Raw genomic sequence first — 19,654 nt, 5'->3', positions numbered from 1 at the left:
TATTTCCAGAAGCTCAGAAGAAAAAAACTAACTAAATGAATCAACATTTCTTTTTTCTTTTAAGACGTCAGTGGTTTCTAGATAAAAAAGTTTTAACTGCAACTTATTTGTTGTGTGGCAGATGTTTTAAAGCATTCACCATCAAGCAGTGTCATCTTTGTTGCTTGCACAAAACCCATTTGGGATCAAATTAATATATTTGTAAAAGTAGACCTTTTAATTATTCTCTCCTTAAGTAAATGCATAATCTGATAATTATGATGTGATTTGACAGATGAGCTGTCATTCATCACTGTTGTCATTGTCATGATGAAGTGCATCCATCTTTAGATCATGTTATTTAAGAGTGATGACATAATACCAACTTTCAAGAACAAATTGTACTTTTTGAAAAACAAAACAGGTCCTTAGTCACAATACCCTTATAATCCAACAACTAATACTATTTACATGTCAATTTTCCAACAACACTATTTTTTGTAACCTATCTTTCAATATTTTTCTACAGGAATATAATTATCCAGTTGTGAAATGTGCTTTCTCAGTTGTAGTATGAATTATGAACATTTTTTCTCCAAAGGAAAAATCTGAGTAAAATTCTGAACTTCCTTCTATGTTTGGGTTAAAAATAGATTCTCAAATCTTGACACCCTTTGAAATATCCTAGATTTTGTTTCGCTTTTTTGTCCATTGGAAAGTAGACTCAATGCTTAGTTTCTTGTCACAGCTAGTCTTATGAGAGATCCATTTTTCAAGACAATAGAAATGTGTAAAAACACTTAATCTTCCTGGATTTATGTTGTGATTAAGGACACTCTTGTAAGAAGAGTTAACTACTAAGAATTCAAAGCCATAAATTTTAAATCTAAACCTTAAATCTGATTTAGTTTACAAGATTAAGGTTACCCTGAATTTAATCTGGAATACAGAGGAATTGTATTTGTCCATTGTTACAGAGATTTTGTATCCTCAGTTAACAAATACTTACAAAATTGTTCAATAATATTACAGTTTCTTTTAATACAAACTATTTACTATTAGAAATGCAAAGCTGGATGTAAAGACAATACACAATTTATATTGGGTATCATTTACAAGTAAGATTCTTAAATCTCCAGTAATGCAGGGCATAATACTACCACTGGATTTGCCCAGTACGTTTATTTTTAGAACCAATTTTCAACATTGTCAGTGCAACAGAAGGTCACTTATTGTCTTTCTGATGTACCCTTTATAACTTATAAAGAGATAGCAACATTAGTCTGAATTTAGGCAGAAGGCAGGTCAGGGTGTGCAGTGTTTTGCTGCTCCCGGGAACTGCAGTGGGATCCCAATATAAGTATATCAAGGTGGGGAGAGGGGTGGTGGGTCTGCAGAGGAGGGAGGCAGTTGATGGGTCTGTGAGCAGTTTGGTGGGAAATGGGAGGCTGATGGATGCGAGGAGGATTTGGTGGTCTGTGGTAGGGGAGGGTTGCCCAGTTGGAGAGGGGTGTCAGGGGGCTAAAAGTATCTGAGTCAGGGTCTGGGGGGTGGGGTGGATTAACACAACCTTGGGGCTGAGGAGAGAAGCTGGGTTTTCCCAGCCTAAGGGTTGCTCTGTGAATGGAAACAGGTATTTAAGAGGTTGGATTAACCTGTTCTCGGTTTAAGTTAATGCACCTCCTGACATGAACTGACTTGGATCAGGTGCACCATATTTTGACTGAATTAAAGCCTCCTAATGCCTGCACAATTGGGTATTTAGACTAATCTAACCCTGGTTAGGTACATATAAGGCCAGGTACAGACATTACACTTTTTTGGTTTAGGTGGTCGGAAACTGGTCTAGGCCTATAACAAAACAGAAGTTCAGAGCACATAGACTGCTTTAAAAATGGCAGGTTGCAGTCTAAGATAGACCTGGATCAATGTGGTATCAGCCTTTTTCAATCTAGATTAGATGGGTGACTCAAACTTCAATTCCAGATCCACTTGCGAATCAAGGTAGGTTGCTGTCTGCCAGCATCCCAGGCATCTTTGCGGCCTCTTTCCCCCCCCCCCCCCAGCTTCTCCTCATAGGGAGCTGGCCAGGCTGCAGAAATCTGTCACTGAAGCTACCATTGATGGGGAAGGGGAAAAACACTTGGCTCCCTGGAACTGCTCCTGCTCGTGGCGCAATGGGGGTCTCTCGGTAGCCTCCCACACACCCACTGGAAGACAGCCACAGCATCATGAGACAGTGTAGTGCCCAGGAGCTGGGCATGGCTGAGGTCCTCTTTCCCCTCCCATCAGTGGCTGTAGCAGTGACAGACTTCTGCAGCCTGTCTGGCTCCATAGCACTGGATCTGCTCACAGCACCATGGGTTCCTGCACACCCATCGAGAGATACCTTTGGCACTGTGAGCCAGCGCAGTGCCAGGGAGCAGACCAGGCCAGAGATGCCTGTCACTGACTTGGCAGTGCTTGGCAATCTCCAGCAGCCTCAGAAGACTTTGGGTCATTCTGGGAGGTGTGTTTGAGCACCCTTAACTTTCTTGCTTCAGCCAGTGCAGGCAGCCTTACTCCCTCTGCCCTCTCCTCCAAAGGATAAACTTCTGTTTTGTTCACTCCTGACCTAAACTAGGGTGTGCTTACAGACACCCCTCCCCCCCCCAATACCTCATACGTTTAAGCAATTCTACCTTGGGCTTTTTGAATGTCTGTACCTAGCCTAAATGTAATGCTCTTAGAGAGACCTGAGCTTTCATAGACTATAACTTATTTGAATAAATGCTATGAACCTACTGTAAATTATGTCAGAATATGTGCTCTTAATTGTTCTTTTACTTCTCTTCCTTTTTATCTAGATCCCTAAAGATTATTGACTCCGTGATGCTGCTGTTATAGTTTTTGTAAAGATGTCTGTTTTCACAGATCAATAGAGGTCTTTTACTTGTTCATTCTTCTACCTTTTCTAACCTGAGAAAACCAACACCAAATATACCTGTTGTGAATTGTTATCTGTGGATCATATAGAAAGTGGACTAAATCCCTTTGTTTGAGTATACCTTTCTTTGTATTGTTTTGGTATTAATGGCTTTTACTCAATTTATCATAAGAAAAAAATGAAGCAAATTCTATTTTGCTTGCTTGGAGAACGTAATTCTGAATGGATGCATTGGTTTGCTTTTTGGTACTCAGATATTTTTAAAGGACAAAAATGCATTATTTTCAGGGATGGGTGGGGAATTTTCATACTCAGAAATCAGGTTTTTGTGCAATTTCTAATCTGAAACCATTTGGAAAGCTGTAATGAAATACTTGCCTCATTGAAGTAAATTGCACAACTTCAATAGGAGTCAGGATTTTACTTATGTATTATGTAGATGTTATATCCCCAAATGTCCCCAGTTTAAACGGAATGTACAAGGACAGGGAGAGATCTGGACTAGGCAGCTTGTGAAGCTCAGGCACATCTCTATTTCATATGAAATAAATTTGAAGATCAATAAAGTGTTGTTATGAAAGATGGCCCATGTGAAGAAGAATTCCAAAATTAAAATGATATACAGTCATGCTATTCATTGTGACAGCTTTTTGCCTGAGGAAAAAAATCTGTTTTATACCAGTACCAAACAGCTAAAAGTAACACATATTCTTCAGTAACTACCTAGAGGCAACGTTTTCAATAGAGGTATTTAGAGATTATGGATCACAAGATTATATGGATGAAAAATATGAAGCTGTAAATTCTGAGACATGCCACAAAAAATCTGTGTGAGGTTAACCTCTGCATCAAACCTAACAATTATGGCCATGATACTTTTGCTTCATAAGCCCAAATAATCTGGGCAGGATAAATGACTGACTGCCATTTTTTCTTGCCCTAACTTTCCACGATTCTCTATTAAATAATCACAAATAAATATTCAAGGAATGTATAGCTATTTTTTCTCTCACTCAGGAACCCATACTATTCTAAAAATATAATAGTATCATTGAGAATCAAATGGCAGTACTAATTTTAGAAAAAATAAAAGTGTCGGTCTTAGTTAATATTAGGATTTGTCATCCATTTGTAGCCAACGTTCAAAACATATATGATTTCTTGTTTGGCTTATTTCTTCAGTGGAAATATTTAATTTGTGTATATAGTCATCAAATAATGCAAATGATATATGTTGAACCTGAGTATACACAAACAGAATAAAGGATGAATAATTTCTAAGAAAGCTCCCAACAAGATTTGAATGAGAAATGGATAAAATGGATAAAAGTTTCATAATAATAAAACCAAGTGAGCTACAACAAGCTTCTTGCTTCATAAGAATGTCAACCTTTGAATCATATTCATACAAGGACTGACAAGAATTTGCAAATATTTGGTGATGCAAACCAAAGATTTTAATGAGTTTGATGTATTGGTACACACAAGGTATGAATGTAAGCCATCACTTTATACTTTGTGCTCAAATTTCCTGACATTTAAAAGGCATTATGATTCTGGTTCAGAACTGTATATCATGGGATCTCCTGGAGTTTTGTCACAGGGCTAGGGAAATCAAAGCAGTTTTTCTGTGATGAAACTGAAAGAGAAGTTAAAAAGAAGAGTGTTTAGTCTAAACAAGGGGGAAAAAAAGATTTGCATGGGCTTAGAATTCTAGCACAATTACCAAAAACTCCTAAATGCTTTTGGCAAAATTTCTCTCTCATAACTCTACAGAGAGATAATATTAGCATCTACCAGAATCCATATCTCTATATCGGTGAAGAAGAGCTATATTGATGAGTTGAACAGGGTAGAATTCTATTATGGGAAAGTAGGATGTCCATGACCCCTGGCAAGTATGACCTTGATATGGGGTAAGCCTTTTGTGATTCACTTGTATTGTGTCACTAACAGGTTTTGTGGAGTATGGGGTAGTGTATGGCCTAGCTACTCAAATCCACTGATCTTCTCCAGACCCAGACTTTCACTGGTAAGGCTGCTCTGAACTCTTTCCAAGTGGTTGCTCTTACACCCACTGGATGGCTGAGGACTTGAGAGTGGGTACTGGGGGAAGTCTCAATTGACAGTCTCCAAAGCAAACTTCCAGCTTTGGAGTGTGTCAACAAACTGGTGTGCTCAGTGCTCTTCTTCTTGGACCGTATATGGAGAAGACTCTGAAGATTTACTATCCTAGTGACTGCACGTTAAGTTCTACCAAGTAGACTTACTTATAAACATCTGAGACTATGAACCCAAAGACAACACAAACTAAAACTTTTCTTTCATTCTGGGACTCAAAAATATCAGTAATTAATGTGCAGGGGTTTTAGCTTGCTGCCACATTACTGGCAAAGGCAATAGAAGCTATTTCTTAACTCACAGATTCAAAGAAGAATTTGCCCAGAAAAGGCAGGTCCTTACTTAAAGTAATATATGTTTGTCTAACCTGTCTTTAAAAACTTCCAGTGATTCTATGACTTTTTCTAGGTTATCTGTTTCAGGGTTTAGCCATTGTCATAATTAGAACAGTCCTTCATAGCATGTAACCTGAAATCCCCTTGCTGCAATGCAAATCAATGAGTTCTTGTCCTATCCCCTATGGACAGAGGAAACAATTGATCACCATCCTTTTTATAGCAAACATTTTTGCATGTGATACTCTCCCCTGCCCCCACTGTTCTTTTTACTTAGATAAAAAATTCCATTTCCTCCAGCCTGTTTCCTAGAACTCTATTTTTTTTTTTACTTGCTGCTGGACTCTCCAATTTGTCAATATTTTTCTTTAAGTATGGGACTCAAAATTGAACTCACTTCTAGGAAATCCCTCATAAGTGCTGAATAGAGTAAAAGACTCACTTCCCACCTCTCTCTTTAATACATACTAGTATGTCTTTAGCTTTTCTGCAGCTATATAATACTGATGCTTCCTATTCAATTTGTTATCCCCTATTAACTCTCATCCAATTCTGCATTACCACAGCCTAGCTAATTTTTTCCATTTTGTATTTGTGCATTTGATTATGCCTTTTTACATGTAGTATTTTGCCGTTGCCTTACTGAATTTCATCCTATTTGTTTCACACCATTTTTCCCATTTATCAAAGCTCCTTTGAATTCTAATTCTGTCCTCTAAAGTGCTGTTACCCTACTCAATTTGGTCTTAGGCAAATGTACTGTGTACACCAGTTGTCATTCTCCACATTACTAATGAATGCATTCCACGGTACTGGATTAAGGACAAACCCCTCCCTTTGATTATTCCTTCCAGTCTGACATTGCGATGGTGATGATTTCTCTTTAAGAATCTTTATCCAAACACCTATGCATCCACCTTACTGTACACTCAAGACTATATTTCCTTAATTTACTTATGACCATGTTGTGGTAGACAATATCAGAAGGTATATCATATCTACTGCTCTCTCTCTCTATTCACAAGTCTTGTCATCTTGTAAAAAAACAGTTAGATTGTTTATGCATGTCTTGTTCTTCATGCATTCATGTTGGCTGTTTCTTATCACCTTGACTTTCATAAGTTCTCAAAGAAAATAACCAATGGCCCTGCAGTTATTTCATCCATTTCCTTGAGTACTGTAGGATAAGTCTTATCCAGCTCTGCTTCTTTGAAAATATCCATTTTATCTAAGAAATTTCTAACTTGTTCTTCCCCTTCTCCAGAAAGAATATCTGCTCTCCCCATCCTTAATGCTTACTCCTTTCTAATCCCTGAAGTAAAAAACTTGAACCTTCTCTGCATTTTCTATTATTATTATTACTTTCCTGTAACTTTTATTAAGGCAGAGCTGTCCAGCTGGTGGCCCATGGGACACACACCTCACCCGAAGGGCTAGTATGTGGCCCATGTGTTCTTGCTTGGCCACCACTGCCCTACATTGTTGTGCAGGGTGAAACTGAATAAAGCAGAGTACTGAACTGGCTGGGGAATGGAAAAGAGTAATAGGAAACTTTTGGCTGAATATTAGGGAAATCGTAGATGGGGTAAAAATGAAAGCAATGAAAAAACACTTTAAAGAATAAACAGTCCTTTACTTGCAGATAAATTAACCAAATGATATATGGTATTTTCCATTTTTAATGCCTGTACTTCTATATACTTCTGTAATGTACCCAAATATACTTTTGAAGCTTTTCAGCACTTCTCCATATCAACAACAAAAAAAGTTGCTACTAGTAATCTAAATTACAGTACTGTTTGGGTGCTTGTAGATGTGCTATTAATGCGATATAGTAAAGCATTCCCTGGGAGTGGAAATCTGCTTCCAATGGGAGCAGCCCAGTACAGGGCTGCTTCTTCCCTGCTCTGCCACCAGGGGTGACACATAGGGGATGCACGTGGGTGCAAGTGTACCCCCTGAGCATGGCAGTGCACCCCCTACATAAAAGGGGTTGAGCAGTCATCACAGGCTATCCGCCTACTATCTGCAAGGCACAAGGGGGTTGAGCCAGTCATCTACAGGCTATCCACAATCCCTGCTGGCCACTGCCGCCACTGCTGGCGGCATCTGCAGGTGGTTGCTGACCCTTGATCAGTGCTCACCAACTCTCCCCCACCCCTGCCAGCACAGGAGCTCCCCCACTTACTGCCATCACTGCCATGCCCCCCCACCCTCAGCCACTGGGACACGAGTTGTTCATGTCTGCCTGCCTCTGCAACAGCCAGGGGGAGCTCCAGACTCCCTGGGGTGCTAGTTTGGGGGCTGGCAGGGGGCATGGGGCCAAGAGAGCTCTGCCAGCTGCAGTGACAGCTGTTTCCTGGCCCTGTGCACATTGGGAGGGGTCCAGATGTGCACAGGGCCAAGAGAAAGTGGCTGCTGTAGCCGGCAGAACTCTTCTGGCCCCATCCATTCACATCAAGGGACACAGCTGCCAACAAACCCCGTGCCCAGCAGGGGGCTCTCTGGGAGCTGTCCTGCTCCTGGGGCAGCTGATGGTGAGCCCGCAGCTGGATAGGGAATCCCTGCTGAGCAGGGGGCTCACCAGGAGCTGCCCAGCTCCTTGGAAAGCTGCTGGTGAGCCGCTGGCTGAGCAGGGAAGCAAAGATTTGTCTAATCATGGCTCAGCTTGGCTCCCAGCTTCTGTGGGAAGCCAGGAGCTGATCAGCACCAGGACTGGGGACAGAGAACTCCCCATCCTCTGTGGCCCTCTGCTGGTGTGGCTGACAAGGATCAAATTTGCTCCCGGTCAGCGTCTACACAAGTGTACTACCTATATTTACAGGTACTAGCTAACTGTGCAGTAGACTAACTTACTGCATAGTAAATACCATAATGTGTAGACAGTGATATTTTACTGGGCAGTAGATTAGTCTACTGGACAGTAAAGTGTCTTGTGTAGATGTGCCCTTTTTGTAGTAAATTTGCATTGAGGAAAATCACTGGTATTAAAACATTTAAAGACAATCATGGAATATCCTGCAGTTATTATGCCTGAGTTGGTAACATCTTCATTTCAAGTTAAAAAGGTTTTGTGACTTACACAGGGCCATTAGTTCCAAAGTTTTGTGGAAAAAAAGTCTTCTTAAACTGCCAACAGTTTTCAGTTCAGCCAATTGGAGTCAGTTGTTTACTAACTAGGTAGAATAGATAATTGTTTACAATTGCCTTAATATGAAGACCTTTCATGCTACAGTGCAAAACGTAATTCAGCTACCAAAGAGGGCCACAGCTGACTTTCACAAATGATGTCTTTTTCATTGTAATTAAGCTGATTGTTTTCATAAATAAAAATACCTCATATTCATATCCTAGCATATTCCTTCTATTTGACAGAATAGCAGAATAGGATAGGACAAATCATGAGAAAAAATGCACTGAAAATAATCTTCTCTTGGCAGTGAGGTGGACTAGATGATCTTACAAGTATCTTTTATTACTACTGTCTATGAATCTATTATCAGGTATAGGTTGAGCACATCTATATGTGCATTAATGCACTTTTCCTAATATGCATTACATTTAGTAACTCTAATGCGAGTTACCAAATAAGTGTCCATTAGGCTGCCCTAATGCTTAGTAGTGCAAGCACATGCTTTTTGAGTGACACTTAACATGCAGTAGCCTATTTTACTGTGCATTAGCATAATAGCACTTTTTTTAGCAATGCTTTAAAGCACAGTAAAATAGACTACCGCACATTAAAGTGCATGTCTAGATGTTCCTGTTAAGTGTCAACATAAATGCAATATATGTTAGGTATCTGTGCAACATTTAGAAGCTATGTGAATATCATGGCTTTAAAATATGTATTAGAAAATGGAGCTTCTTCTAGACAAAGAAACGATGTTGCTCTTCAGCATGGATGACTGGATATTTGGATTATGGTTCAGGAAGATGCCCTTTGTCAATAGGGAAGATTTGTAGAAATGGGCATTGATATTTGAAGTAACAATCTGCTACCTGGTATATCTGGCAGTGACCAGCTATGAATTGAGGGAGAGAGATGACTAGTGGTATGGTGATTCTCACCCTTTTGGACTCCTGGAACCCCTCCTTTCCTGATACAAGGGAAATATTTCCCCCTGCCTTTGCCTCAATGGCTCGCTCGCTAGGAAACATAGGGCCAGGAGCAGCATTCCTATCTACAGTGGTGATATTGCAAGTCTGGGCTTTCAGGCAGGTCAGCAGCAGCAGCTTTCTTTTGGCTCCTTCCATCAGGCTGGACTGCAGCAGGGCATCCTCTCCTGCCCCAGCTCCTTTCCAATCTGGCTCCATATGGTGTCTCCCAGAAACAGATATATGGCGGGGCTGGTCAACCTAAGAGCGGCAGTGGGGTGGCACTCTTAAAAGGATCTTCCTAAGGTGCCACAGCACTCTGGCTAAGAATCCCTGCAGTAATATAGTTAACATCAAACCCAGCAGCCTCTAGCATCCAGCAGTTAGCAGCAGTGTCCCATGTGTGGGGAGCCTGCACTGTGGCAGCAGCAGCCAGAGTGTGGCGAGCTGGAGTCAAGTAAGTCTCTCTGGGACTTAGCATAACTACCCTCCCCATTCCCCCCACCCACCAACATCTGTGTCCAGGGTGCAAAAATTGCTAGTTATGCTTCTGGAGATAACTGTCAACTCTAGTGAAAACCAATCCTTTTAACTTGCTGAAATTTTGACTGCTAATCTAATTGGGCATCCAAGAATATATGGAATCATGTACCTTTCCTTACGGAAGCTCCTGGGAAAAAGAATAAATGCTTTGGTGCAACTTATATGTTGAATACATACATTGAACAGAAACATTCGTAAGTGAGAGGTTCTACATGTTTATACCGATGGCTAAAATGTCTTTGGTAGTTAAATACAGAGCACATTGCATCCTTGCCTGAAGGGCTTTGAGTTTTAAAAGAATAAATATTCAAAGGGAGAAGGGGAGAAGTCCATATCAAGTACTTTAACAGTTTTATTTTATTGAATATATGACCAGTTGCCAATGTTTCTTTACTGAGACAATAATATATAGTTAATTTTCTGCAAATATCATTGGAAAAGTGTATCTTGTGAAGAAGTCTGAATGAGAAGAGTGCTATAAAGCTTATGGATGACTCTCAGGGAATGATGAAGTGGGGGTGGCAGTGAAGAAAAGGCACAGGTGAGTTTGAGATGGATTGACATATGAAGGGTGGGGTGCCTGGCACAGTGAAAAGGCTAGAGAAGGCTGCCTTCTTTGCAAAGTCCGTGTATGTCGAGATACAACAAATGCTAACATGGGATATTTTCAAACTTGCCTATTTTAGAAAAGAAAATCAAAATTAACTTAGCCTTTGCAATATTCCTTCTACTTTCACACATGCACCATAGGGAATACTTAAAATACTGTAATTATTGAGGTAAAGTTATTTAGATATGTAAATTCCCTCATTTCCTTAGAAGAATGGATCAGTGCCCATGCAGAGTTCTATTTATGGTCTCTACAATCTGTGTACAAAAAAATTCTCAGATTAAGCTGTGATAGTCAAATATTGCCATCAACATCAGTCCTCAAAATGGTAAGTTTTTAATAGTGGCCCCTGGGTATAGAATACAGCATTTTTTATAGATCATTTATTAAAAGAAATAGCAAAAGTAAGTTTTCTTGAAAAATGTTGACTTTTTAATGGTAATCGCCATTAAATATATGGGTTAATACTAAAACACGGAACCTGGAAACTATTGATAACTTGTCAGATTCAAGAAGTATGAAAAGAAGCAAGTGACCTTGCTGTAACTGTGACTAGCATAGGGAACAGTGAAAAAAATGCATTGTGACATTATTTCTAAAACATTGATGCATTTTTTAATAGACTTAGATCTAACACGTTCCCTATGAATGGAAAAATGAAATATCCAAACACTAATAAAATGAGGCAGAAATCTCTTTAATAGAAGAGAAGAAAAAGAAAGAGGTTCACCTTACCTGAGAGCCTCTACCAAACATCAGCTTCATTGACTTAATACAGGTCAGATTCTAAAAACTGTTATTATTAAACCATCATCATTTCTCACAAGTCAGTATTTAATATGTCTTTTCAGGAGCTATTTTGAACAATTACCATAACCTTCTTCTTCCAATACTATATGAAGTCTGGGGCCTCAGATATCCACTAATAAATTTGTTTAATTATAAATTGAACATGAATATTTCTTTAAAAACAAACAAACAAAAAATGAAGAAGCTGCAGCCTGCAAATGTTTCTACAGCTCCATTATTATGACTTAGGCATCTGTGTAATCCCTGAGGGATGCTGTTTTAATTTTGAATGCAACAGGAAATGGAGTTTAATGATGTCTCTACGGACAGGAAGATTGGAGCTGCAGGCATATGAGGAAAGAACACTGAGCATTTTCAGATGCCTGAATTGCAGAGGTAATAGACTCTGTTCTTGTACCCTCTGGATCTATGGCTTTGACAAAAATGTAATTAATACATGGATGTAATAGTATACATCTCAGGAAATATAGCTATAACAAATACATCCCAGAAAACAGAACTATAGGCAGCACTTGTTGAACACACACAAGGAACATGTAGCTCTGATTTTCTTGTTCTAATCAACACAATGAAACTAGCAATGGGGCTATATTTTGTCTAATAGTGTCATATTCAACAATTTTATACAAGAGGCATTTAAAATAATTCAATCAAGCTTTAATGTGAAATCAAATGAACAGAAGCTTTTTTTTCTACCGTAGCATCCTTTACCTCTCTACTACAAAGTTTACTGCACCAACTGAAGCGAGTGCTTACTTTTATCCATATATCTGTTGCCTGCTTTTTGTCAGTATCTGTTACATCTTAACTGCTTTTTAATTTCCTGTGCCTCTTCCCTCTTAATTTTCTTTTTAAAGCTGATTTTTAAAAAGCAGTTCATTAACAGTGCATTTAGGATCATGTTTAATGTTGCCTACTTCCACATTAAGAGCCCGTTCCTCTGCTACTGGTGAGCGCATTCCAGCCTCATTGACATCAATGGGAATTGACGGAGCTCCATACCTTATGGTTCTCAGACCTTAATTCATCTGTTAAACCTTTCAAAGTGCTCTTTATTCCCCCTAGTTCCAGGCATTAAGTTAATCTGGTTTTACTGCACCAATCTCCCTCCAGAAATCTTTAATTGAGTCTGTCTTTATTGGCATTTGCTTACCCTTTCTTTCATATTCATGAAAGTGTCTTTATTCTCTCAGACCATTGAGCATTATCCTGTACAACTACAATGGACAATTTTTGCTCCCCATGATCATTTCCTTTGACAGAAGATTGCTATTGAGCTATTGTTTACCTTGCTCAATAGCACTCCTAATGATTCCAGTAACAAATTAATAATTTACCTCCAATTTATATAGCAGTAACACACACATTTTTACGATCCCACTAGTTTTCCATCCCTAACACAGATACCATGTTATTCATCCTTTATTGTTTTATGTGCTAAGCCTGTGATTATGTTGTTAAAAAAGAGCGTTTCCTTGTATTGGAAAAGGTAGAATTTTTCTAGGCATTTGGAAGAGGCTTAGCACCTTAAATTGTTGCTGATGTGGAGTAGTATGGGATTTCAGGAAAAATATTTCTAGTGTTTGAAACATGTTTATAACTACAAAATAATCTGCAGTTGGCAAACACTATGGTTGCAAGTTTTGGTTTGTTGTTGTTGTTAGTTGAGGTTGGGCTAAAGAGTTTGTCTCACTCACTTACACTGTAACACAGTCAAGAAAGTGTGGAGTGACAAAAAGTATTTTCATAAGTGTCATTCATGATAAATGGGGCAAAACATCATGAATTCTGAGCACTGGTAATGGAATCAATAATGTTATGTCTATATTGGAAAAAAAGTTTAGGATGCTATTAGCTTAAGTGAAGAAACATTGCTTATTTCCCATATGAATGATGAAATCAATTGGGATTCACAAGAATACTGTATTTTATTATTCTACAGCAACAATGTGTACAATCTATAAGTTGTATTAAGGGATCTTGCTGAGTCTTAGATCATTTGCAGTTAGAAAAAAAGAAATTCTCAAAGAGTTATGAATAATGAAAACTGGAAAGTTAAAATAGAATACAGCCAGATAAATTTGACAACAATTCTCAGTGTTCATAGTCAGCATTGACTTGAAGAACATTTACTTGTTTGACTCCAGAGTAAACAGTTCTCTGTTAAAGATGCTTTCTTGGGGACTGTGCTTATTTGAGCTAATAATTAAAACTACAAGGCAGCCACAGAGAGGCATTCACAAAAACCATCTGTAAATTCCCAAATCAAAAATTGTGGTAAATATTATCAAATTATTTTCTGCACACAAAGACAAAAGCTCATTGCCAGTGTAAACAGCACTGTGCCAGTATAGTGTAATTATCTTAACATTCTTCATAATCACAGTGCTAGATTTTTTTTGTCTAGTGCTCTTTAATCAAATCAACTTATTCCTTTGTGGTTGGTCCACCACTAGGAAACTTCTGCCCATTTCATGTCAGTTTATATACTATACACCAGAATTGTGAAACTATCATACTGGGTGTTTTACAATCCAATAAGAAGGATATGGTCCCTGTCTTTAAGACCTATTAATCCTACAACAACACACATGAAGATTACAAAAAATATCAGAAAATATAGGTTATCATTTAACATTTTTGGTCCTTATCTGCCCATTACTAGAAAGAAATATCCTGCAAATTTCACCATAATTAATAATAATCCTATATTTGACAAAATGTAAAAGGGGTCTTTGGCATGCATCTAATGTAATACAATGCAAGGGTCAGGAAACCAGAATGAGAACTGTCATTTATCTATTGTGTCTGAAGTTGGTTGCCTTTCCGGCTATGGACAGTAAAATAATCAGCCCAACCAAATCTCCATTTAAGTGTCTTTTGGAAGTATATTTATTCTCAGGCCTCACTACACAGCATTTTTATCAGATAAAACTAAAGTGAGAGAAATAAATATCCCTGAAAGTTATCTCAGTGCAAATGCACTATTTGAATAATATGAAGAAATGGTATAAAAACATTCACGGTCACTGATTCAAAGTTGATTCAGGTTTTAGGTCATATCAGGTTGAGAGAGAATCCCTGAGGGCTTCTCAGAATATTTTTATGTTTTCCTATCATCCTTAAATTCTTAACATGGAAAAAAAAATTGACATGGGAACTTGACATGAAAAAAAATCAGTTAAAGCGTATGGAATGAAATAAAATGAGAAGAGAATCTGAAGATGCAATGAGAAATCAGTTGCTAGCAGAGTTAAGGAAAATAAGGATTTTTTTTCTAATTATAACTAGAACAAAAGTGAGCCTAACAGTAATGTATTCATTTTAGCAAGTTTATTCTGCTTGCAATTTTGATCCAAGTTCACACTTTTACATTCAGGTGGCACTCTGGTGCAGCTCTCTGGGAGCCTTCTTGAAGTCTGCCCAGCCAGGAGAATGGTGGGAAAGATGCTAAGTCCCAGCACTGTTTTCTAGGTCTTTCACTAAAAATTGAACCTGGGATGAAGCCTTAACAAAGCAAGATTTCTCTTGGGAGTTTTTGAAGAAGAAATACAAGGCATCTGAGGTGATTTTGCTGCAACTGATTTGACTGGGTCTCTCACTGTGTTGTGTTATATGATGCTGGCATGTTCCAGGTGCACATTTTCACAGCTTACGGTTGATATGCAAACATGTTTGTGACGGCCAAGGAGGTGTCAAATAGTCACATGCTGTTTTCACCTAATGAATGTATACATGTAACCAACCGACGACTCCTCCACATATCTACACCTTACAGAGATGATTCAGACCTTGCTCGAAAACAGACCTTTTTTTGTAGATGACTTGTGCATAACAGCCCCAAACACTGGCTTTGACCATGTTGCAAAAATCAATAAGCAAGGCACTAATTAGCCTAACCCCATACTACATTGAAAATCAATTCCACACCAACCCACCAAAAACACAAATATGCGCCTTCCATCTGAAAAATCATGAGGCCAACTGCCAGCTCAACATTACATGTTCTGCGACCCTACTATCCCACTGCCCAAACTAGTTTACCTTGGAGTCACCCTTGATAGAATCTGCTCGTACAAAGAACACATAAAGACGAAAGCAAAGGTGAGCACTTGTATATTCTATATAAGCTCACCAACTCGAAATAGGGAGCTAGCCCTTCAACCATCTGAGCCACTGGTCTGTTGCTCAGCGTCTCCTCTGCAAAATATGCATGCCCTGTACATGCTAAGTGCCTTGACCACATTCTGAATGATAATAGCTGCTGATGCAACATGGGATGTCTGAAGCTTACCCACCTAAACAGTGTGTACCTGCTGGGTGGCATTGCTCTGCCTGACATCAGAAGAGCAGTGTCCAGCAGGATAGAAGGACTGAGACAAACTGAAGATTTGAGGCACATGCTGTATGACCTTCCCACAGCACCCAAACATCTAAAGTCATGCAGGAGCTTCCTCATGACAGTGAAAAAAATGTACATTCCAGCAGCCAAGTCTTTAATACCAGGGACTGATGAATGATGGCAAAGGTGGCAACGTCTCACCCACCTACATACTGGAGTCATATGTTCCAAGGAACTAATGAAGAAGTGGGGCTATATCATTGGTTCAACCACCTGTGACTGCAGCAAAATCCTCAGCCTGTGCAACACCTGCTGCAATACATGCTGGTCAAAGGCACATGTACAATGAAAGATCTTGCAAAGTACAATAAAGGAGCACAAACTTGTGCAACAAAATGGTCAAATGTGGTACAGAGACATAAGAAGATGATGACTTAATGAAGGTGATTGTGCCTCTAACTATTCATAACAATATTCAAGTTGAAGTTATAGAGTGAATATGTGTTATGGTGTCAAACATTTTCCAAAATACAATTACCTAGGTCCATATGTAATCTCTGGGGGGGGGCGGGGGGGGTGCGAGTGTCTTGGCAGAGATTGTGGAAACTAGTACCAAGAGCAGGGTGACATACATTGATTTGAACCAGTGAATCTCTAAGATGCTGCTGTCCCCTACCTTCTGCCTGGCTAACTACCTCTCTATACATAAGATGATAGTTGCCAAGGTGATTTAAAAATGCTTAAACTAATTACTCTAGGGTAATAAACAATATATTGCATGTTTACCTTAATATTAATTCTACATCTGCACTTGAGGAGTAGTGCTCTTACCTATGAAGATTTAATATCATAGTTTAATGCATGCAAAGTTCTGTCCAAAGTTTGTTCAACGCTCTGACTTCCCTTTGTCCTAATATATTGTCATTTACATCTGGTGAGTTTACCAAAGCATCCCATTATTCACAAGTCTGTTGTGTACCTTTTAATAGTGCCAAGGCTTTCTGATCACACGTTCTTTACCACATCCTAATTACAACTGATTTGAAATGATATTGCAAATGACATATTTGCTATTTAGAATTTCCAATGGGAAATAGAAAGGAGCCTTTTCAGTTTAGATTGAAGAAAAATGTACATTGCAGCTGATAAGCTCAAAAATTTTAAAACTGATAGGGCTGGATTGATTTGAAGGTAAGCTTGAAGGAAAATGTACATGTTTGTGATATGAATTTTAAATCCTGTTCCTTTTGACTACATTTGATACTATATAATTCAAGGGCTTTCTGAGCACCTAGGAATCATGCATACTTGTAAATTTTGCTTGTACTGTATGATTTCCATATTGTTAGGGCATATTGGTAAAATGTATCAAAGCTGGAAATGTGCAGATTAGAGCATCTTTTATTTACATTTAGGTCCAGCGATGCAGATGATAAACCTCAGAAATCTCATGTTGTTCTAATAGTAGCTTATGTTAGCTTTATTGAAACCACTGCCAGCTGAATTCATTTGTTGATGTACTGTATTTCATACAAATATTTTTAGCTTTCTAAAACAGAGCCAGATTAATTTAAAGCAAATATACTTATTCCTAAATTGGGACATAAACTAAAACTGTTTTTTTATAATGGACTGAGACTAAACAGGATTAGACATAAAACTACACTCATGAATATAAGCATTTGTGTACAGACATGCACTCTCTTTAGTATTGCCATTTTGACAAACACTTAAAAATGTAGGACATCATTCAGAAAGGTACATAGCTTTTATAATGTGAGTTGTCTTATGGACATCATAGAAATAACAGTGAACATAAATTTAAACATATTCATAAATGCCAGACTGTACAAGGTTTCAAAGTGGAAGCTAGAGAGAAGCGAGGAAGGAATTTAGCCTGGATTTGTATCATGGCTTTAATAGCTAGAATACACAGTGAGCTAGATGCTTAGCTTCTCTAAGTAATACGTGAAAAGGGCTAGAAATAGCATGTAAGATATCAACATTTGATGAACTAATAAGGTAAAAAGTTGTTTTCTTCCCCTAAATTTAAGACCAGTTCTTTATTTAATATATTGCTTACTGTCTTATATATATTTAAAATACATCCAGTTTCATAGTGTAAACAACTTATAAAAACCAGGCACCTGGATTCAAGTAATCTGTATTTCATCTATTCTCTAGGTTCAATATATGTATTTCTAACATTTTTTCCCCAAGACAAATGTACTCTGTAGTCTGGAAAAATGCAACGTGTATAGCGTTTTAATTTCCATCCAGCTTCCATGCAAAAGGAGTTGAGTCGCCAATTTTATTACTCAAGTAAAATGTTGAATTATTTATGACACATCGATTTACAATACTAAAGCTATAGTTTTTATCTGCCAAAATAGGGAATGGGGGCATTTCAGGAGCAGGGATCAACAGTCACTTCCTTTGGAGGACACATGCAAAGAATACTTATTGGTCATTCTTGCTTTCTTTATGCATAACACAAACACAAAGTTGAAAACTTCCACTGAAGGCAATAGGAACTGAGGATATAGGGGGAATCCAGGCTCTGGGCCTTACTGAATAATGAGTACCAAGTTACTTAGCTAAAATAACTTTTGAAACTTCTGAACACAGATTCACCAAAAGTAAATCCTTTCCCCAGGCTTTAGTTTTGTACTTTTACAAAATCCTTTGATGATCAGGAGAGTAAATATGCAAATCCAAGCTTCATTAGAAAAAAATAATTTGTGTAATATATGAATATGCTTAGAATTTATCAAAGCATTGTTGTGTAGGGGTAATTTAAAAACAGTGAGTTCCTCATCAAGAGATTCAGATATTCCTCCTATGATCAAGTCTTGATGTAGATTAGTTCCACAAGACCATTTGGGAAAAAAGCCTCTTTTTTGTTCCTAACTGTTAGAGCAGGGGTGGACAAAATACAGCCTGTGAGCTGGATCTGGCCTGCTGAGGGATTTTGTCTGACCTGCAGTGGGTCCCTCGGTCCCTCCTGGCCCAGACGCAGGGACCAGCCCAGGCCATGGTGTGTGCAGCTGGTCCCACTGCCCCTGGGTTCCCAGCAGGACTAGGGCAGTGGCAGGACTCCATTTCCTGGCAGCCTTGGTCACGGAGGCAGCTTCTTCCAACTGCTGCCACCGCTGGACCCAGCCCCACTGCCCAGGCACTCCAGTGAATCCAACCTGCACCCACCACTGGGGACAGGACCCATGTGGGCTGGGAGCTTAGCTTCATCACTGGGATAGGGCTGTGGGCTGGATAGGGGTGGCATCTGGGTGTGGGACAGGTGTGCAGGGCTAGGGAGACACCAGGATCTTCGGGCAGTGACCGTGTGGGGCTGGGGACGGGGGCCCAGGGCAGAGCTGCATTCCTCTGCCCATACACTCCTGCCATGGGGGCAGGTTCTACCTGCAGGGAGAAGATCATGGCTCTGCCCAGACCCTAGCCTCACACTGTCACCACCCCAAGATCCTGGACCCAATCCTAGACACAGCTCCCTGACAGTCCTCAGCCCCAGCCCATCTGTCTTGCCCATGCAGCTCCTGGCTAGTCTCCATGGAGGTCCTGGGATCATAGGGCAGTGGCAGCATGGGGCCAGGGCTGGAGCAGAGCCCCAGTTCTCTAGGGAGGGATGCGTAGGGAGAAGATTGTAATTCTGCCCTGGCCCTGTGGCGTCCCCAATCCAAGGATCTCCTTGGAGACCCACTGGGAGCTGTGTGGGGAGCTGCGTCTGGGGCCAGGTCTGGGATCTTGAGGTGGTGACAGGCTGGAGCAGAATCGCAATCCGTTTGCTGCAAGTCCCTGCTTGCAGAACTGATGCCTATTGCAGGGGTATGCAGGCAGTGGATCATGGCTCTTTCCCGAGTCCTGGCCCTACA

Source organism: Alligator mississippiensis, chromosome 3 (genome assembly GCF_030867095.1).
Source record: "Alligator mississippiensis isolate rAllMis1 chromosome 3, rAllMis1, whole genome shotgun sequence".
Classification (NCBI taxonomy): Eukaryota; Metazoa; Chordata; order Crocodylia; family Alligatoridae; genus Alligator; species Alligator mississippiensis.
This window is presented reverse-complemented; position numbering follows the sequence as displayed.